This window comes from Globicephala melas, chromosome 3, assembly GCF_963455315.2.
Source record: "Globicephala melas chromosome 3, mGloMel1.2, whole genome shotgun sequence".
NCBI classification, from domain to species: Eukaryota; Metazoa; Chordata; class Mammalia; order Artiodactyla; family Delphinidae; genus Globicephala; species Globicephala melas.
In genome coordinates this window covers 87,456,846-87,479,320 of record NC_083316.1, presented here as the reverse complement: position 1 = coordinate 87,479,320, position 22,475 = coordinate 87,456,846, and the positions used below count along the sequence as shown (strand labels likewise).

At 40.2% G+C, this 22,475-nt stretch overlaps 1 non-coding gene across 1 annotated transcript; it reads right to left on the bottom strand.

Annotated features, from left to right (window-relative positions):
• Positions 1–824: 824 nt before the first annotated feature.
• Positions 825–959, bottom strand: LOC115860312 (small nucleolar RNA SNORA43). Its single transcript, XR_004042417.1, has one exon. It is a non-coding gene; the product is annotated as a small nucleolar RNA SNORA43 (small nucleolar RNA).
• Positions 960–22,475: the final 21,516 nt, after the last annotated feature.

Here is a 22,475-nt window from a genome sequence, read left to right as displayed (position 1 = left end):
CTTTGATGTTTGGGTTCCGCGTAAGTGAAGCTAAACCTTCTTGACCATGACCATATTTCCATGTGCAATTCTCTACAGAAACGTAATGAAAACGTTCTATTTTCAAAACAAATTATGACGGGTGATGAAAAGTGGATACTGTACAACAAGGTGGAATGGAAGAGACCATGGGGCAGGCAAAATGAACCACCACCAACCACACCAAAGGACGGTCTTCATCCAAAGAAGGTGATGTTGTGTATATGGTGGGATCAGAAGGGAGTCTTCTATTATGAGCTCCTTCTGGAAAGCCAAACGATAAATTCCAACAAGTACTGCTCCCAGTTAGACCAACTGAAAGCAGCACTCAACAAAAAGCGTCCAGAATTAGTCAACAGAAAATGCATAATCTTCCATCAGGATAACCCAAGACCGCATGTTTCTTTGATGACCAGGCAAAAACTGTTACAGCTTGGCTGGGAAGTTCTGATTCACCTGCCATATTCACCAGACATTGCACCTTCAGATTTCCATTTGTTTCTGTCTTTACAAAATTCTCTTAATGGAAAAAATTTCAATTCCCTGGGAGACTGTAAAAGGCACCTGGAGCACTTCTTTGCTCAAAAAGATTAAAAGTTTTGGGAAGATGGAATTATGAAGTTGCCTGAAAAAAGGCAGAAGGTAGTGGAACAAAATGGTGAATATGTTGTTCAATAAAGTTCTTGGTGAAAATGAAAAATGTTTCTTATTTTTACTTAAAAACTGAAGGCACTTTTTGGCCAACCCAATAATAATTTTTATGTTTGATTTAAGTGGGATTTTTTTTGGTTTTTTGGCTTTTTTTGCAATGTCCAGCTACAAACCATTCTTGGCACCCACTGTTCTGAGCACTAAAGCATAGAAATAGCTGCTTCCTCTTTGCCCCAATGTCACAGGTACAGCAGGGCAGCCACACCCGTGGTGCCAGCAGGTCCAGCATCTGCAGGGCAGAGTCCCCTCCTTCCCACCCAGTGATTTAAGTGTTTGTTAAAAAATGTATTTGAATTTCATATATTTGATTACTAGTACCTTTCACATTTAACACATGATGATTTTTGGCAGTAGAACAAAAATGTATGAAAAAAATCTTAATCATTACAATATAATTTTGTTCATGGTTGCCAGGTGTTGGAGGAGTGACAAACGGTGAGTTAGTACTTAGGGAGTGGGGTTTCTGTTTGGGGTCATGAAAATGTTTTGGAACTAGATTCCACAACATGGTGAATACACTAAGTGCCATTGATTGTTCACTTTAAAATGGTAACTTTTATGTTATGTGAATTTCACCTAGATACAATTTTTTTAAATAAATAAAGCAATATAATTTTGTTGAAAGGAAGGCAAGAAAAAGAATTTTAGGGGATACATATATATATAATAACTTATGAATTATATATGTCTTATTTTATTATCCATCCAAACATCAGCAGTACATCACCAAAACATCCAGACATGTGTAAAAGTAACTGAATTCTGTCATTTTATATTTTGCTGACTTTCAGTCATATAAAAACTCTACTTTTTTTAACATATTACTCAATTTTGTTATTATGAACATATATTTACCAAAGTAGAAGAATAAACATATTTTATTGAGTGCTAGTTTTAATGTATAACTTTTAAAATTTTTAGACATAATGTGTAACTTTTAAATATTTAGATGTGATATCTTGGCCTATATTTGTGCTTCTGCCTCAGACTCCGCCTACTACAGTGTGTGATGTATCAAAAGTCAGTGAAAAGGACAAAATCTGGGCAGTTCTGGAAGCAGTTCATCCAATGATGCAGGGGAGAGTGTTAGATAACATGAGACACTTACCAAGCGCTATTTGGGGGTAAATGATGAAATTTTCAATTATGGATTAATTTTTTAATCTGATTTCATATGTTTAATGTCAATGATTAATTTAGTGATATTTCAGTAGACAATTTACATAGAGAATGAAAGTTTAGAAGTTTATTACATCAGCAATATCGTTCCAAAGGACGTTGCCCATCTCTTAAAAAATGCATTATGATATATGGAATGTCTGAATATCAGTACTTAAAATGGATAATTGTTTATCCATCAGTAGAGGTTTACCTACTTACTGATCTATTAAGTGTATCCAATAAGATACGGTTGGAGAAAATACGAGAAAAACGAAAAAGAGAATTTTACTTGCAGGGCATGTGTGTACCTTACAATAATAGGCACAGCAGAACAAAGAACTAAATATTACACGGCTGCCATAGAAAAGCTAAATGATCACTTGCTAAATTTCAACTAGAGTTGTTGGTGCTATTTAGAACTGTACTTTGAAATGGCGTTGACCAAAATAACTTTTTTTTTCCTGTCATTACATCCAGTTTTGCCATCATGAAATAACCTTAAGCATATGACAAATATCCTCTGGTAGCTCCAACTACAGAATAATTGTTATTCTCAGTCCTTAAAAAAAAGTTAGAGACTGCATACATTTTGAAGGTCAGGGACGTGACCTCCATTTCTTTTGTAGCTAACTTTCAGCACTCATGACTCTAGCTGTACTGAGGGCTGATGTCACATTATGATTCTAGGAGGGTTTGATTGACAATAGTGCATGATAGCCCATCCAAAAAATTAATCTGTGTTGGAAACAGTGAGATGCCCTCAAGACACTCAGTCAGTTGGTTCTTTTTTACTTTTTCTTAGAGATAGTAAGGATTATAGCAATTCTCCTCAGTTCTTGAGAAAAGGTACCACACAGACATCAGAGCAGCATCTTATGTCTGTATTTTCAGCACGTCAGCCAACTGATGAGGGAGGTTTCGTCTTCTTCACAATCATACTGAAATGTCAGTTTTGCAAAAGATAGAATCATATCCGTGCCAAATGTCTGGGTGGTGGGACCACACTGGGCCATGGCAGCACTATCTGTGATGACGGAAGAGCTTAAAAGGTGATCACAGAGGCATTGTTGCTCCATCCAAAGCGTCTTCCTTTGTCAGCACTTCAGAAACTCCTTCGTAACCATGGAGTTCGCAATAATCTTTCATGTGAAACATTTCAAAATGTCACATTACAGTTGTTATTCTTCCAGTAAGGGTTGAGTTTTCATGGAGCAAAAAGAGCAAAGAGGATAAGTGCTTTTGAACATCAACCCTGAGAAGGCAGGGACCAGTCCTTCTTCATGATCTGATAGCTATTTTAGTTCTCAAAGAAGCATAGAAAGATCTAGGCTTAGGCATGAAATAACTTTGTAGTTCCTGTACCCTAAAAGATTGAAAGGGCCTTGAAGGTGAAATCTCACCTCAAACCCTCATGCCTACCGTTTATTTTCTCCATTCCCTTCAACCTGCAACTACGATCTACACTCTTTGACTTAACAATGACTTTTGTCATTAAACTGGGTTTTACATAAAACCAAAGTCCTAACTCAGTGATCCTACTTCTGCCCTCCTACCAACTTTGAGACTTTTGAGAACGGCAGGCTTGCCTTGTCTTGTCTCTTGCAAAACACAAAGGAAAATACCTTTGAGAAGAGAAATACATATATATTCATATATATATTAATATAGTAGACTATACATATATATATATATATTAATGTAGCAAATAGACTGTCAAAAAGGGCAAATGACAAGAAAAATTTCTCCCCTGAACTATCAGAGAAATGACAGAGGACAGATCTCAAACACAATCCCTTTGGGTTGCAAGGCAAACCCTAAACTGTGCCCTGTCTTGAAGGAAAAGATCACAGCTCTTTTACTCAGCAAGAGATAAAAATACCACGTGTAGAAGAGCAAAGCCTGAGAGCTATCATTCCTCCTCTGACTTCTGCTTGCTGCAGTCTGCTGAAAGATGTCATGGCTGACCAACCCTCAAAAATAGACACTATGATGGTGATATATTGTGGCCCTTGAAGAATTTAATTGTCAAATTGACATTTATCAAAAGCTTTAGTGCATTTGAAAGATAAATTGCGCAAGTTTGGTTCAGATCAAAGAGCCCCCGTCCTTCTCCATTCATAGCACAGGCTGGCTTCAGCAGGCAAGTCATGTGTGAAAAATGATCCCTCTCCACTCCCAGCTCCTCTAAGCACTGCACTGGTGACAGATAATCACAAATTTAAATGTTAGCCTCCTCTTCAGAAAGTTCTTAAAATAATGGAAAACCCATTGAGACCATTTGTATTTGAAAGGAATGCTAAATAATTTAGCATTGGGGAGAAGGATGTGCTGTGCTGGGCAGATAAATGTTGAAACCCCAGCCCAGACTCTCTTCAGCAGTTGCCACGCTAATTACAGATCAATTACTTCCCAGTTGTTTGCAACCTTATCAAAGAATGGTAAATTTACTGAGAGCAAAGTGTGATAAGATGACTTTTCATTATTACAGTAGATTTGTTGAAACAGCTCTGACACTGAGATTAATAAGAGCTCTCCCAGAGGTAATAGGATCCGTGCGCATATAGGGAGAATCTAAGAGCTGAAAACCGGAAGCTGGACGCTATCATAAAAACCCTTCCTCTCATTAATTGTTATCATGAGTGTGTTGCAATGCAGAAGGCCAGGAAATGACCCATTCACTGAAACTTGCCTCGAACAATGAAGCTCTTCACTCCCAAAGAGGCATGCTGAAAATCAAAGGAAAGTAAAAGCATTTGGGTTTGGAAGCAAGAGAAGAATTTGTATGTGTATGGGGTGTGTGTGCGTGTGTGCGTGTGCGTGTGTGTGCGTGCGCACTAGCTGAATTCCATTTTCATTAGGACAATCACAAAGAGATGGGCTGTCCTATGTCACTATAAAAGGAAGTGTCAAAGTTTTCAGGGTGGATGTTAGTGGAATCACTAAGGACCTGAGACCAGTAAGGATTTGGGCTGGCAGCTAGGGTCACACAGCAAAATTCCTCCTGGGACAGAGCGACTGGGAGGAGAAACGAAGGGTTCATAGCGGCCAGGGAATCGTTCAGATTGGAATAGGTAATGCATAATGTTCTTAACACAGGGCACAGTAGCTTTGGGGCCCTATTTTTGTTTTATTTTTTTAATTGAGAAACAACTCACTGAGGAACTCTTACATTGGTTAATTCTAGCACCACTGTGCCAGTCTCCCAGCCATTCAGAGGCCATCTCCACACCTCCTGATAAGTCTGAGTGGGCACTGGAACACCTGTGGAATTGTTTATTCCATTTTGCAAGCTACTGCTATTTTAAATATATGCTCCGGTCAGAGGAATATGTGGGAAATAAAGAGAAATGTCCTCCCTGACTTGGGAACTAAAGTAATGTTTCAAATCCCAGTGGAAATTGATGAAGAGAAAAGCTGAGAGGCAAGAGCCAGCTTTTGAGGAATGGACAGTCTTTTATAAGACATTTTAGTAAACTCTTTCATAACTTTTTTCTGACTTTTAAAGGAAATAAGAAACCATAGGGTAAAGGTCAGATCCCTTTGTGAATCGAAAACCAGTTAGGAAAGGACAGGACTTGCTGGATTTGTGAGGCAGCATTTAGTGGTAGGACATGCATCCTCATGTCCTTGTTGAGTGTTGCTGATGGGCTTATGAACTAAATGCGGTTTTCCATAAATGATGTTTAACTTAACATCTTGGGAATTCCATTCAATCAAGCTCTGTACTATTAACCTTTTTTTTGAACAGACTCAAATAAGTAAACTAATGCTCAAAGACAGAAAATAATTCTGCCCAGATTACTTTCAGAACCAAATTTGAAGCCTTGTTGCAGATGTCAATGCCGGTGATTCTGTTCCCCTGAGGATAAGCTGTGGCAAATTTGAAGACTTTTCAGATACAACCAAGCAAACTAGGAAAGAGGCCAGGGGAAAGCATGTAGTATTTAATTTGTACAAATGAAAGGAAAGATGATAATGACTAGGGAAAGCTAATATAAACTTTGTCTACTTCAAACTTAATTCTCAAAACATACAAACTTAATTCATACACATCCCTACGGAAGGATCTTAGGAGTAATTGTCGACCAATCAATACATTTCTTCTAGTAGCCTGAGCCACACACACGAAGAAAACAGGATGAAAAAGTAAGTCAATGTGGCATCAATAGTAATGCTTGTTTTTGTATGTTCACTTTGTGTCTTTTGGCCACTTCAGTGAAATAAAGCAAAAACGATACAAGAATAATAAAATATCCTCTTTAACATTTTTCTCCATCTTCTAAAAGAAGGTAGCAAGAAACCCAAAACAAATATTTGCATCCTTTTCTACTCAATAGGCTATTTGTAAGGTGATAATAGAAAGAGAAAGCTCAGAAAAGCCTTTGAAAACCACACAATGGAATTTCCAGCCTAAATTTCGCTCCTCTCCTCTCAGTCCTCTCCCTTTCCCATCTCTCCTCTCACTTGCTGCATTTGATTTATTTCTCTCTTGATGGTTATTTGGACGTAGCAACATAGTGCTTTTCACGTTCCTGTTGCAAATTTGTTTTCCTCCATTTTAAATATCAGGCTGGGAAAACTCTAGTGTGTGTCTGTGTGAGTTGCTATTACATGAAGGAGAGACAAGAGGAAGGGAGCTGGTGTGGTGTATGAATTACACATGGTGAGGTTATTTAGCATGGACTGTCTTGAAGCAGATGTGTTTGATGTATTCGAACACGTGCATATTCAAAACTCACAAGAGGTGTTAGGAAAGTTGATCAGTTCTCTCCATACTTCCTGCCCAGAATGTCAGAACAAAGGATCACTTGATGAAATTGAAGGGCAGAGGTTTATGTGGGGAGGCGGTACAAAATGAAAGGAAATTCCACTTCACATTACATTCATTCAACTTTCTGAATCTGCTTCCATGGAAATCCCTTATTTAATACTGTAGCTGGATTTTAATAAGGTTAATTTTCTCACTGATGGTACCACATGTACAAGGTTTCACTGAGATTATGATAAAAATAAGAAAATCTCTTGCTTTGGGTTGTAACCCATCCTTGGAATAATTAACTTGATTCTGTGCAGTGTTGGCAGCGTTATTTGAGGGAAATGTTGGAGTTATTTCCCCTCCTCACAAGCAGTGCTTTTGGATCATTATTGCGCTGGATGAATATTTTCGCTTTAGAAAATCCTGCTAATGATAACCCTACGTCCACTTTGTTGAAGAGACTGCTTCATTTTGTGTTAGCTGTCATTTTCTTTTTCTTATTTTTTTTTTTGGCTGCGTTTGGGTCTTCATTGCTGCACCCAGGCTTTCTCTAGTTGCGGCGAGTGGGGGCTACTCTTCGTTGCGGCACGTGGGCTTCTCGTCGCGGTGGCTTCTCTTATTGTGGAGCACAGTCTCTAGGCACGCGGCCTTCAGTAGTTGCAGCACGCGGGCTCAGTAGTTGCGGCACGAGGGCCCTAGAGTGTGCGGGCTTCAGTAGTTGTGGCGCACGGGCTCAGGAGTTGTGGTACACGGGCTTGGTTGCTCCGCGGCATGTGGGATCTTCCTGGGCCAGGGATTGAACCCGTGTCCCCGGCATTGGCAGGCAGATTCTTAACCACCGTGCCACCAGGGAAGTCCCTAGCTATCATTTTCTAAAGCGTTGGGAGTGAGCCCCATTTTTAAATGTATACTTTTTTTCATTACACAAGTAATATATGCTCATTTTAGAAAATACAGAAAATTAAGGAAAGAAGAGAAAAACTGATATCACCCAGACAGTGCTACTGTTAACTTTTCAATGAATTTTCCTGTAATCCTGTATTTCCTGTACAAAGGATTTTGTTGCTCTCTAGTTGGCTGGTTTGTATAATATAAAATCATGCTTGTTTAGAATTTTACATCTTGCCTTTCTGACAACATTTTAACATAAGTATTTTCTATGTTATTGCATAGTCCTTATAATCATTGCAATGGTTATATAACATTTCACTGAGATCATAGACTGTGGTTTACTAACCATTCCACTATTACTGAATATTTAGCTTGTTTTCTGTTTTTTGCTATTGTGTAGAATTGTTTCCTTGGATTAAATTCCTGCAAGTGGTGTTACGGAGTCAAAGAACATGAATATTTTAAAAGACCTCACTAATTTGAAATGCAAATAACTAGGAGAAATAGATTGATAGGTTTGTTTGATTCCATGTTTCAATATTCAAATAATGAGACACTGCTTTCGGTAGGAGAATAGCAAAGACATCAGTTGTGAGCCATTTTGAGTGAACTGATGTCTGCCTCATCGTAAAGATAGGACCTGAGGTCTCTGCTGTGTACCAGTGCCCTTTATGGCTCCCATACCTTGTCAAGTGGCCATCATTTTTATGGGACATCAGTTCCCAAACTGGTTTGTTGACTCTTGTTAGCAACCTTTTGTCATTTTCACGAAGCACATTCTCAATTCCCCTGGTGCAAAACATCTACAATTGCTGCTCTGAAGATTCTCGATGGTGTTTTTCTTTCACCACTTACATAAAATTGAATTTGCTTTCTTTTGCTTCTTAGGTGACAGAGTAAACTCACCCAGGCACACTCAAGGGCAAATATGCTAACACAAATAAAGGGAGTTGGGCTGGGTTTCAGAAAGAGTATTTTAGAATGGGGGAAAAGGTTTTAGACCATCTTAGAGGATTTTTTTAAAAGGATATTTAGACCATTTTCAGATCTCTTACCCACAACTTCCCTGGCCTAAGTGCTCCCTCACAGGAAGGAGAATTCCACCAGAGACAGGGCCATTTTGTGGCAGTGGGTACCATCCTAACCCTGCAGCCTCGGGTGTCCCCTTATATTATCATAGTAGCAGAACTAGGAGGTCAAAATGCCACTTTCTGTCTATGGCAAAAATGGGACTGTCCTCGTTCTATGCCTGCCCCAAGGCCCTGCTCATCTTTTGCCCTGGATATGCTGTGATGTTATGTCAGGGTCTGTACCAGCCAGCTGTGTCACACGAGCTTCCTTCTGAGAAACAGATGGGCAGGGGGAGGTCTGTTCCAGAGTTTAGAGAAGCTAGGGCTTGCAGGTAAAGTTAAAGCAATGGTCATCTTCAGTGAGGGGGCTTTTATGCAAGAAAAATAAGAGTGTCCTCTAAGGCAGCCAATAGGCAAGGATAGTTCAGCGCTGTTAAATTTTTTAATAAATTGCCAACCTTAAAAAATTGGGCAAATTCACATGCAAATTTAGGTTTCTTATTTCTCATTTAAAAAATGAAAAGGGTAACCCTAGGCTTCATTTCCATTAAGTACTAGTCTGAGTGGTAACTCCACCCTCACACCATGAGACATTCTTTCCTGTTTACCATGGTTCCCATCTTTCCCTATTCATTTCTCACACCTTCCCACTTCAGTCACTCAGTTTCCTCTCCTGGCCAAGTAGGCACCTGAATTTGCAACCTTCGAGTTGCAGGAGTGTGGCTGGGAAGAATTGTGGGGTGCAGTATCCTATATCAAGCATGACAATACCTTGCCTTTCTCAAGGATTCCACAGTCTTTTCGTTAGGGGCCAATGTCACTGGATAGTCTAACTCGGGGTCCTCAACCCCCAGGCTGCGGACTGGTACCGGATGCTCTATATTGATGAAATTCAATGTTCATATGAAATGATTAAATATATCTGTTTCTCCCTTTATGAAAAGAATCATACTTCCTTTCATAACTCCAGGTCTGATATTGGACCAGTCCATTTCACAGACACCACAACTGAGGAAATACCAGGACACAGGGACAAGAGGAGGGTGACAGTATATCTAGTACATATTAGCCTGTGATTCTTTTCAGCTAAATAGTAATTCTACCTCACTCTTTCCCTTCTGGGTTTCAGGGAAGAGAGATACATAAAAATGGCAAGAGGAGTTGAATGTACGTAATCCATTCATTGTTATGGAAGCTGAACTGTGGTCTCTTCTCTTTATTGCTTGTGCCATGTGACTAAGCCGTCCTAACAATATAGTGAGGAACTGAGATGCAGATTATGACAAGAATATTACCAACATGTGGACAGTCTTATATAGAACACTTTTAGGTTTTGTTTTATGAGAAAAGATAAGCATTGCACTAATAAATTAAAGTTTTTCACTTTGAACTCTTATTAATAGATAGTTAATATTATTTATTAATAGGAAAACCAGATAGGAGATTTAAAAAAAAACAGACTTAACAATATCCATTGAAATAATTCAGTTTGATATTAATGATAGGGGTCTCAATGGGGAGAGTGTTCCAGAACCTTCACTGATTTATTTATTTTACCAAGAAAAAGCACTGCATTGGATCAAAGTTAAGTTAATTACCAGAATGCATTTAGACATCCCTAAACAGAGGCTAAGGTCTTTATAAACATCTCTTGCGCTCTTGTCTGGAGATGAAACAGGAATATACCATTTAGAAGACCGTGTAAATTATTCTCACCAAATCACCGAGCAAGTTTGAAATGACTTTACAGAAAAGTTTCTCCCTCAGGTGCCAAATGTGTCCTGGTGCCCACAGCGCTCTGAACGCCTGATCAGCCCTCTGGGTACTCTCCCTGGCTTCATCTCTTTCTCAACCCCTACTTCAAAAGCAGATGATAAAGGCCATACTGCCAGGCATATTTTCTAGCTGCAACTATTAGCATTTTCTTCTCATTCTTTTTTTGCAATTAAAAAAAAAAAAAAAAGTAGAGCTCTTTTCCAAGTCGTTGCATTCCTTGTGGCTGCAGATGGGGCCACCTGCAAATCATTCTGCTCTCTCTCTGTCTCCAGAGGGACAAAAGGCAGGCATTGTGTTTTCTGCCCCCGACTCCACTTCTCATCCTTGTGTCTCTCAAAGGACACCCCAGAAACACAATTGTCACATTTTAAGCAAGTGAGTGGAAAGTGAGAATTAGCAATTTCCAACCTTTTTTTTTCCTAATCAAGGAGCATTCTGTTTTTGCCAGCTCCCCTCTGGTGGAAAAGGTGCTTGGGTCTGACAAGAGTCTCTCCGTTTGTGGCACCGAGGCCCAGGGTGACACGAAGACAGACAGAGACGGACCAGAGCTGCCGTGTTCCTTCGTTAATTCAATGACCATGAAAAGTAAACTTTCCTGATACAGTTTTGTGGTTCACTGCTTTTATTCCCCTGTCCTCTCTGAGCACAGAACAACTTTTGACTTTACCTCAGTAATTAGCCAGCCTCAGACAGCTGAAATTTAAGTCCCTCTGAGAGGTGGTAAAAACAACTTAAAGAGCTATGACTAAAACCATTAGTCTACACCACCTTTTTAGAAGCTTCTGAAAACCTCTTTTTCGTTCAAAATTCTTCATCTTTGAATTTGAAGAAATCAGAGCCTGGGCAGAGTAATAAATACTTAATTCTCAATAGATGGTCCCTAATTTGCCCAGGTCAACCTGTACATAATCCAGCCTGCAAAGAAAAATGAACCACCTGATCCATTTACTGTGCCTGTTAACAATCTAATTTCTAGAAACATCAGACGTCCAATACTTTATCTTAAGACCCTATTGCTCTCAGGCAAAATGCCAGTCTCCCTATTAAAAATCCTGAAAAAAGAAAGATTGGTGATTAAGACAAAAACCACACTCTGCATTAGGGACTAGCCTCTGACGTTCCACTTGCCCCCCAGGTGAAGGCAATCCATCAACCATGCCTTAAATGAGCCCGTATGACACTGGTGAATTTCAAAATCACCAGCAAAGCCAGCTTTGGAAAGAACTTCTGGAGTAATCCATCCCCGTGGATTTTGCCATTACTCCATTCTTCTTTCTCAAAAGCTCATCTCCTGGGTCTCTTTCCCTAAGTCAGCACTCAGCACCCCAGGGCTCTCTGTCAATCCTTCATCTGGTTCTGTCACCCCCTGTCCAGAGCTATTGCTTCTCCCTCCCGATTGCTGCTGAGCTCTCAGCCTCCATGCCTCCTCTTGAGACAGATCCAGGTTTCCTGCTACTCTCTTGGTACAAACCACAAATCTAAGACACCGACCCTAATTCAAGTTCTAGGAGAGCATCTGAGAGAATCTGTTGATCTTCTCTGTCTTCAAGAGTCTCCTAGAGACAATACCCTGTCTTTACCTAAATCCTAGAAATGAGTGTAATAGTAGAGATTCCTTACCAGCCCGATCACAAGAAGAAGGTGGCTGCCAATTTCTCCCATGAAGTGGGCTGGCCCTGGTCATAAATATATGTGTGGGAAACTGAATTGAAGTTAGTAAACCTAGTATTTACTCTGTCCTAAAATTATTTACTGGGAGGTCTTGTTGATGCTTTTCTATCGTGCTTTATAAACACAATTCTCTAAACTTATTTATGCTTTTCCTTTTTCAGCTTCAAAGCTATTCGCAACTGCACTCTCACTCCACACAAGTGTATCATGATCAGTTGTGAGATGTCACAAGAAATTTGTTACCAGTAATAGCTTTTCTGAAGCCTGCAAAGCATTTGCTTTCTCTTTCTAAGAAGAGAGTTTTCCAGGCCATAGCAACCATCTCACAGTCTTGTTACAGCTAGAATAACACTGACAGCACCCTTGAGAGTGTGTTGCACATGTGCAAGTCATCTACCATGGATGATAAGGGAGAAAAAAGTTGACAAACTCCATGCTACAGCATTGGATCCGGTAACTGAATATAATAAGGGAGATTATTGGATCATTATTCCAATGGACTCCTATTCAATTAAACCATATTCGTAGAAGAGCAAGGCAGATAGTTCACAGGAAGGAATAAGGCACCATGGTGACTCTGTGACCTAGAGAACACGCCAGATCAAAAAGCCTAGCAGCTCCTCTGCTCTGGCTGAATGCTGTCACGAGACAAAGCAAAGCCAGTGATGCCAGCATCCCCAGTTTTTCCAAAGAAACCAGAAATGCAGATTTTAATGTAAGCCCCTCCATTTGTAAATGTAAGAATGTATGTAAAACATGAAACCTAATTTATAACTTGCTAAACTCTATCTGTGCCAGATGATACACAATTCTTGATACACAATTCTTGATACACGAGCAGCCAGGCTGGTCTACAGGTCACAGTTTGCAATTTTTCTGGATTAAACAAGATATTAACCATCAAGACTCAGCTGGACTCTATTTAGCATCCAAAGATGAGTGAGACCCAGTCCCTGACTGCAAGGAACTGATAAGGAAGAGAAGTAAAGCACCAGCCCTGGATAAGAGTAGGCAAATGTCGTCACCTTCCTCAGGAGAAGCACAAAATACCATTCAGCCAGGAAGCAGAGGAACCCGAGTCAGAGAGAACTTGAGTCTTATCCCGGTGTTGGTCCGCATCTTAGTCAGCTTCTTGGCAGGGGCTGTGAAAGTCTGGCCCCTGAGCCCTCGTATAGCAGAGGAACGGCCTTCTATAGATCCACCTCCACTGGTATTCGAGAGCAAACACAGGACTTCTTAATCAGGGCCCCCAGTCGCCTATTAGGTGACTTGCAGACACAGCCCCACATGCACAAGAGTTATGAGTGGATGGCATATTTACACAGGGTAGGGGAAAAAAAGGCCTCTTCCTCTAGGCAGTTGCAGCCCCATGACAGGATGTTCAGCTTGGCTAGCAGATTATGGGATGGATTTCATCCCCAGCCATGTCTCTGGCTGGGCATCCTTTAGCAGGACCCAAAATGCAGGGCATATTTACCAGGCAGCCCAGCTTCTCACCAACTTAGGTGTGCATCTCCAGATGTGCTTTTTTGGAACCTGGTAAAATGTAGACTGTGTTGAAAATGATTTTCCTGCAGCCTCTCTACCTGCCGTGTGGATGGAAATCAGGAGCCTTTGGGATGTGGAGCTATTTAAAAATTAATGTGGCATATGTAACCATAGCAAGCGATTATATCAATTCTAAATGGACTTTGCCCTAAGAAAAATAAAAAGCCAAGCTTTGGGGTTTTATTTCATTTACCAGAACCCAAGTGAATTGAGCGTGATTGAAGTGTCTGTGTTTGGCTGGGCTCCTCTATGTAATGCTGGCTTGTTGGACTGGTTTGAGTGGACCCAGCTGTAAAACTAAGAAGCCCCTCTGGACACAATCTCTTCCCAGATGCCAAAAATACCTCCTCTTTGAGAAGCTGGAGGAATAATTCTGCTCCAACAATAGGACATTCTTTCTTCTTGAAGGTTTTATTTTTGCAGGGAATAGAAATGGAGCAGGAGGTTATTCTCTGCCACAAGGCAAGGCTCAAAGCAGGGACAAAGTCCTAACCTAGTTAGGAGACTGGGAATTTGATCCAGCATCCCGAAGAGAAAATTGTTCTATGTTTCTCTTTAGACACAGCAGCCTTGTCCTATCACGTGTGTGTGTGGGGTGGGCGCACACGCACTCACACATGCACATTTGTCCGTGTTGCCAGATGGGGACAAGAATCGCTAAGATTCTTGGAACCCAACTTTGTTTTTATTTCTGAAGGCATCTCACTCACCGAGTTTTTTCAAAAACCCCAGTGCTGAAATGTTTCACCAAGCTGTATTACAGCAACTTGGATTATGCTGCGGGCGGTATGTACATTCTCTTCCTACACATTGCTTTGTGGATTCTTGTGTAGCCATAACCTCTTTATGGAGAACTTACCCCCTCCTTTATTTTTCTCTCGGGGTGTACTCGGCACTTCTCCCATACAACCTTTAGAACGAATGTCTCCCAGTTTTATTTTAGCTCACCACTTAGTTTGAAACTCCTGCTTCTTGATTCAATTTGAACAACTGTGAGAGTTCGGATTGAAACAAAACAAAAAAGCGTTACCTCTCTGTCTGATGTTGACTTTCAAATTGGAGAGAGGACTCCTGGGGTTAAACAGAAGATGTGTGGTATCTTCTTGTAAGGAACATTTTTTTTTTCTTTCTTTTTAATAGAAAACTTCTGACTGAGACAAAGAGGCCAGGAGGGTCTGTTGAAAAATCAGAACATCTCATGTGGCTATTCCAATGGAAAATAAAAAGCAACAGAAATCTTGTACAGCACCTCAGTCCCTATGCAGGAACCAAAACTGACTGAGTTAGGAGCGGTAATTTACCTCACTGGGGATCTAAAGTAATTAAACGGTGTTGCAAACCCAAACTGTGAATGAATTTAAGTCATCACTAGGGATGTGCAGTCCATCCTTGGGAAGAAAGTGAAAAATATGCATTCTGATGGCAAACAAGAAAGCTTTCCATTTGATTCTGTATTTCTTTATAGCATCTGCTTCTTGCTGTCTGTCACATTTGAGCTCATCTTCCTTATTCTAGCAATAAGAAAGCAATGTTATAGCTTGTTGTGCCGAAGTTGTGAAGGAAACACGGACCTAGCTGAAGAAAGCAAGTCGTTATTTTGCTTAATTATTTCCGAAACGTCATCTCTTATACCATCCAGTCTTTTGTAACTACGAGGAGAAAATTGAATAACCACCCATTTCCCTAGAACAGCTTTAAAAAGTTTGCAGTCAGTTTTTTCGGAGGGCCATGAAACATTCGATGATACGGGTAAGCCTGCAGGATGATAGGAGAGCCATTACATGTAATCAGGAAAAAAATATCATGGTGTCTACAGGCAGATTGTTTCACATCGTTCAGTTAGTTTAGGTTAAGAAATGTTTTCTCTCAGGAAATGCCTTTAAACCAGGGCTACATTTTATTTAATGATGTGGAAAAATTCCACAAAATATCCTTATGAGAAATGTATTTAATTTTCTCTTTTTAAGCCAGTCAGCAAGTAAAGGGAGCTGCGTATTGCTCACATTACTAACACCGCCTGGCAGAGCACGTTGAAATATGCCTGGTCATGCACATCCGGAGGTAATGTTAGTTGGGAGCACTTGGTACGGTTGCTTAGCACTTTGTGGAAACTGATTGACTTCAGCTGCTGAAAATTTCTGTAGGGTTGTGGACAGATGTTGAAACCCAGGGTAAACTCCCCTTGCCTCTTTCTGTCCTTAAGTAGAAAGGAATAAACAAACAGAAGTGCATCCTGGCATCACTAAGTAAGATCCTCACCTTCTCCTGGCTTTAATGACTATACTGAGGAAAGGGCATTTATGCCCTGATCTAAAAAGAGCAGTTATCAGCCTTGGCGTCATCAGGGTGTGCAGGGGCAGGGGGGCTGAAAAACCTCAGGAAATATGGCTGAGCCCCCAGTGTGTATCTTCCTTCGCTCTCATTCTGCCTACTATACTAACTCAGTTGCTCTTGTTCAGAGTTTAGTCACAAACAGGTCGCACTCTGTCCTTCCCTGGGTCATTCGGTTTCTCTCTCTGACCTTTGGTGGAGATGGGCTCGTTCCACGCCGCTTTATAAACACTGCAAGGCAGTCATGACGTTCTCAGAATATGTGGAATTCAGTTATGAAAACCACTGGGTTGACAGTGATAAAACAGTGTGCTAAATTATCTCTCCCCCCTACATTTACAATTTGCAAACTAATTTTTACTCCTGGTAAAAAGTAAACTGGAAAGATAGGCTGATTTTTGATAGAGGTAACTGATAGAAAATTCTTGTGCAACATGAAATGTATCTGATTTAGTTAAGACTTCCTCTCTTATTTGACCTTCACTCTTGCTTCCAGCTCAAGGCTACTTGCTTGAACACTACAAAGAGAATGTGTGCTTTTTAGAAGTCAGATATGCAAAGGAAGAATTGTATCGGCAGGGCTGCTTAGGCATTTTAACTCTATTAAAGCGGTCACAGGATAGTGTTTTTTATAGGATCAACTTCTACAAATTTTAAATACGTACACTGAGACTGAAGTCCATACATGATCAACAAATTACTAGAAAATCTATGTACTAACAAGGGTATGAGCATAATGAAATGATAGTCTTTGACCCTGGTAAAGACGTTAATCGTAATTATTTATTTTCCCGCCAAGGTTAATTGTTGGGAGTTTTCAATGTGCTAATTGCTATCAAGGAGAATGTCAGCTGTCAGTTAAAATGAAGTATTGTTGCTACATAGGAAGAGCTTCTGCCCTCCAGACTGTTGATTGACATTAGGCCATGGGTAAACTTCGGGGTATGGGACTGGTGCAGACGGTCCCTTGAAGCCAAGTGTCTGACTTAATCTAATGGGAGCAAAAAGGAACCAGTGTCCTGCAACACAGTATATCATCTCTTTGACCCAGAGACAGATGGTATCTCATGCATAATAGAGGTTATTCTACACAGAGCTTTCAGTTCCCTGGGAAATATACTAGTCTTCCTGACTAAGGACCAAGAGCTTCTCTTAAAGAAAAATCTTGCAAGAGAAATAAAGATCTCCCATAAATGATCAAATATTTGGTCCCCCTCACCAAGTGTCCTGTTTCATTAGTAGCTAACATCTGCTAATACTAAAATAAGCTGGCCATTGACCCCATAGTACAATAACCAATGGGTATGTGTGATACTACCGAGCAAGGGAAATAAATGTAATCTCTTTTGTAGGTAATCAACTGATGTCCTATTGCTTCTGATAGCTTTATATTACCTACTTGATAGAATAATATTTTTATACTTGTGGAGACAAATATAACTAATGATTGTAAAATATATACCTCCATGATTTTCCCACTATAATCTTTGACACAATATTCTATACTTGAGCTCTATATATATAGAGTGAAAACTTAATTCATATTTTTACTAATTCTCCTGGTTATTAGTTTCATACAGCGTCCCTCTTTTCCCCTTAGCACATAGGTTAAAATGGGGAGTTGCTCATATTACACTGAGGGCTTAAATAGCTCAACAAAGTCTCTAATAATTTTTCTGTATTCTAGAATAAAATAATGTTAGACTGTTCAGTTTCATACGATGTATTGGACCATCCATCTTGCACTCTCTATTTGGAGTCTTAATCCAGAGTGGACACCTTAACTCTTATTATGCTTGGCTATCCTAAATCTTTTTGAGTAGAGCTACCAGAATTAATTGCACTCTTTAAGATAAATATTTTAAGAAATGTCTTAATATTGGTATATTATAGTTCTTTGTTCCAACCATCTTTCCTGGTTATGGAAATGATACATATTCAAGAGACAAAATTTGGGGAAAAAAACAGAAAAATATAAATCACTTTTAGAAATTAATGTTGGATTATTTTTCTCCCCATTTTGTTTTCCTTCCCCAGAAAGAATTTAAATTGAATATTGATTTTATTTTTTACTTCAGAATATATCATGATTGTAACAGCATAGTGATTCAATTAATCTTTGAAGAAAGTGTTTTAGAATTCAAGAGGTTCAGAGTTTTTAAATGTCTTGTATCTCTGGAGGACAAAACACCTTTCTAATTTCCAGAAATAATTCCTCTGCACTAATAGATGATGGGACCCAATTCTCAAACCTTTATTCAAGAAAAAAATCCCAGTGGAGCCTGATGTTTAGGTAAGTATGTAACATTGAGGCTGTATTTTACGTTCTGACCAATACCGTGGCCATTCACATGTGAGTCCTCCTGGGACCCCACAATGAATACCATCTGGCTTTGGAGAGTTGAAACACTTACATGTCTTAAGTGCTACGTAATGACTTCCTGGAAGAGACTTTAGTCTCCATCAAGATTTTGCTAAAAATGATTGCAGGAGAAATTTTTGTTTTACCTTAAACTTCTTTTGTTGAAACTGTATGTCTTAAATTCTCTATTCTTTGTTAAATTTATCTTTAGCAACAGATTTTTTTCATCCAGCTTCTAAACTATAATATGTAGTTTTCATAAAGGTTCTCAGCAATCTCTCTTTTGTACTGTGTATTTATCTACCCCATCCCATTGGAATTTAATGTATGTATTTAACACCTCAATGGCTATAGCCAGGTAGATTTTTATTTTTTAGATTATATTTTACTTTAAAGAATTTCTGTTTTCTTTCTGAAGAAGTCATTTCTCTGCTTCATCACAAAGGGATTGCTCTTTCTTGCCTTTATGCTTTACTTCTCAAAAGCAAAGTGACCCTCAGTGCCTTTAACTCAACATGCTTATACAGCCTCAAGGCGGATTCTAGGCTGCTGTCTGTGGGTTGGGCGGCGGGGTGTGTGTGTGTGTGTTGGGATTTTGGGTTTTGGCTTTGGTTTTTATCTGTTCTCTGTACTAAATTTGTCCACAGGACTGTTGCTGCTGCTACTTACTGGGGCAAGAATTGTAGATTTGTAGACTCTCACTCAGTATTGAAAGGCTTCTCTTAGGTTTATTTCACATAGTGGTTCTTAACCTCTTGTATCTTATTTCTGACCAATGTGACTAAATCGTAAACTCCTTGAAGGCAAGGGAATGTAGCTTATCACTACTAATATATGTATCCCCGATGCTAGCACAGTGCCCGATGTATGAATTACTTGGTAAATATTGAATGAAAGGATGAATGAATGTCCCTGCATCTTACCTGATTCAAAATGCTCACTTTTTCTCAAGACTGACTTTTATTAGTTTGTGAAAATGTAAATATCATCTATAGACAGTTTTAAAGATATTATAATTGTGGAAGTATTTGTGGGAGTGAGTTCTCATGCTTTTACTAAAGCAAAAACAACCTTTAGAAGTAGTCACGATGCTGTTGCGAGTGGAAATAGAGATGGTGGAGAATTAATCCTTTGTAGTTGTTCTGAAGTCCCGTGTCTGCCTATCGCTGAAACCATCAATCTGGTGCCATTGCCCTCCTACCACTGCTTCCTCTCTGATTTCCTGCCTACCTGAACATCTCTGCTCAGACGACAACTCGGAGGGTACACACCATCCCTCAAAGCCATTCTTCCATCAGTAGCTCTATCAGTAACAAGAATAACAGCAACGATAACCCTTGGCATGTGCCAGACACTGTGTAAGCATTTTAGAACTATTAACTCTTTAATCTCCCAACAATACTCTTAGAAGATACTATTCTTAAAGCCATTGTGCTGATTAGAGAACTGAGGTACCAAGAGGGTAACTCAATCAGAAGGTTACTACAGGACCTTCAAACCTAAGCAGCTTTGCTCCAAACCCCATGCTCCCAACTCCTCAAGCTGTTCTACCTTCCAGAAAATTCCTTATTATATTTCTTGCTCTAAAATCTTTTCCCTGTAACATCTACCCATCCATACAAGTTTCGTCCCCTTTCACATGACAGACTTTTAAATATTCAGTGTCACATCCCCCTGGATTGTCTGGTTTTGAGGCTCAGCTGCATTGTTTTTTTTCTATTAGATCACACACTGTGTAAGGGCTCTTTGATGCTCTGAATCCTACACCCTCCCCCCATTTTAATATCTTTATCATAAACTGAACCTAGTTTGGTAGAGGAATGGATTAGACTATAGGAGCCTCGTATTTTGGTGATAATGTCACCCTTAGAATCTCCTGGGACTGCATCACTTTATCTCTTCTTTGGCTAAGTTGATTTGAATGCCTTCTAAAACTCTGAAGTATCTCGCAAGTATATTCTAGTTTGGCCCTGTCTCTACCATTGTGTATAATTCTCCCTATTTAAACTTTCTTACCTGATGTAAACACCTCTCTGGATTATGATCAGTCATCTAACAAGCTCAGTTTCCCTCTCACCATGGCCTTTGTCATGGGCCCCACAGGTCACGCTATGTCCTCCTTGCTACAGATTAATTTGATCCTTTGATCCTCTGTTCCCTGCTCATCCCTTTTGTGTTCCTCTTGTGGGCAGAGGAACAGCCCAGCTCTTCTCCACCAATCTCAGGGAGGCTTGGGGTAGTAAATTGGCACTCACCTTGCAGACATATCAACTATGCTATTCCTACACCATGGTGGCACAGAGATATACGCAAGACCCCCGTAATCTCAAGGTTTGGGGGGGAAGGAGGAGAGTTAAAAGCAGCTCATTCTCACAAAGTAATAGGCATCCTAAATTCAAATGCCATAAAACCCTACAATCTGGGAGGGGAGGGTGTGGAGGGACTACAATTCCTGATTAATTTGGGGATGTTGCATTAGATTGTGTTGTTGAAATGTCGCAGAACTGTAGAAGAGATAAATTTTAAATGAAAACGTGTCACCAGTTTCTAGGAGAGGCCGTGGTGTCACTAGGGTCACCACAAGACCAGGAGCTATTGTGGGGAGTTTGATACATTATCATCGTTTATGCTTGCTTATTTTATCTTCCAGTAATAACTGGGCTGGCTTAGGAGGGGAAAAGGATGAACTGATGTAAATCAGTTCCACGAGGCAGCCAAGACTGGGGAGAAAGGCACAGCAGTCATTTTCTTTTTTGTGTGTCACCAGGGTGAGTGGACAGAGGAGGCCCTGGGACTCACACGAGCATGAGTCTGCTTTGTTGAAAAGAACCCAGCCTTGAAATTTTCCAGAATTTTTATAAGTTGAAGATTAAACAGGAAGGAGCTGTCTACCAAGAAAGTGAGAAAGATGTGAAGACTGTGTGATGTGAACAGTCCCTTATTGCCAATATAACTGGTCCCCTCTGACAGGGAAAGCCTGCCCTCAGAAGCTGATTCTGGGGGGTAGTGTGGCACCTCTTCTCTGCATTCTCAGTGGTTCTCAAAGTGTGGTCCCTGGAGCAGCAGCATTGACATCACCTGGGATCTTATTAGAAATTCAAATTATCAGGCCCACCCATACCTACTGTATCAGAAACTCTGGGGGTGGAGCCCAGCAATCTGTTTTAACAAGCTGTCCAGGGGATGCTGGTGTGCACTACTGTTGAAAACTAGTAGTTTATATCAGGGAGAAGTACAGAAATCGTCCTTCCCTAACCCAACACTGTATTCCAACAGGCTGATATTTGGTGAAAAAGCCAAACTGTAACCCCCAACCTAGGGTCAAAAAACAAACAAACAAAAAACCCCACAAAACATGGCCTGAAATTCCCTAAATAGTCCTTGAAACTTCTGGCCTATCATTTTGTTCCTTTTGCCTTTCTTTTACCTCCCTTGTTCACATGGAAAACTCCTATTCACCCTTTAAAGTCTTGTCCCACTGGTATTTCCTTTGTGAAAACTTTGCTGCGTCCTCTTCTTCCCATTCCAAAAGCCCGAACAGAGTTATGTGTACCTCCTCTCTATGAATTTTGCCCTTAGTCCTTTTGAGATCCACAAACATTGCTCTACATTGTTCCTCCTTGGCCTTCCTTGCCCGCCTCCTTTTCCTCAGCCAAACCCTAAAGAGTGAGTAACCCCAGGGCTCTTTCATTTATATTCTCCCCCCGGACCATCTCATCCATTGGCATGGCTTCAACTGCCATCATTTAGCTGATGATTTCAAAATCCATATCTCCAACCTAGACTTCTTCTCTGAGCTCCAGACCCTTATTACTAATGCCACCTGGACATCTTCATCTCAGAGAACCACAGAGAACCTCAAAGTCAGCATGTCTGATATGGAATGAAATACCTTTTCTCACCCACCACCTTCAACCCCTCATTTGCTTCATCTCCATTTCCTCCAGAGGTTGTCAGGCCATTCTTTCTGTGAACAATGCCAGAAACCCGGGTGCCCTTTTGGACTCCTTCCTGGCCCTCTCCCCCATTACCTAACTATCACCTACTGTAATTCTATAGACCTTACCCTGTTAAATATCTCACATGTGCAACTGGAATAGTTTCCTAACTGGTCTCCTAGACTGCAGTTAGTTCCTCTCCCTCTGCCTGCAATTCACCCTGTACACTTCAGGCAGAGAGG